The sequence below is a fragment of the Hordeum vulgare genome, unplaced genomic scaffold (assembly GCF_904849725.1).
Source record: "Hordeum vulgare subsp. vulgare unplaced genomic scaffold, MorexV3_pseudomolecules_assembly, whole genome shotgun sequence".
In the NCBI taxonomy this organism is placed as follows: domain Eukaryota; kingdom Viridiplantae; phylum Streptophyta; class Magnoliopsida; order Poales; family Poaceae; genus Hordeum; species Hordeum vulgare.
Window position 1 is genome coordinate 139629 of NW_025422528.1, and position 329 is coordinate 139957.

General features: G+C 37.1%; 1 non-coding gene across 1 annotated transcript; it reads left to right on the top strand.

The window, feature by feature from the left end:
- Window positions 1–80, top strand: TRNAL-UAG. The gene has a single exon. It is a non-coding gene; the product is annotated as a tRNA-Leu (tRNA).
- Window positions 81–329: the final 249 nt, after the last annotated feature.

The following is a 329-nucleotide window of genomic DNA, read 5'->3' on the forward strand; positions in this document are numbered from 1 at the left end:
GCCGCCATGGTGAAATTGGTAGACACGCTGCTCTTAGGAAGCAGTGCTCAAGCATCTCGGTTCGAATCCGAGTGGCGGCATTCTTGAAAAGGAATACAATAGATTAGAAATCAATTCGAAATTTACAATTTTGTAATGGGACCTTCCCCTTATGCTATTTGCAACTTTAGAACATATACTAACTCATATCTCTTTCTCAACGATTTCAATTGTGATTACGATTCATTTGATAACCTTATTAGTTCGTGAACTTGGGAGATTACGTGATTCGTCAGAAAAAGGAATGATAGTTACTTTTTTCTCTATAACAGGATTCTTAGTTTCTCGTT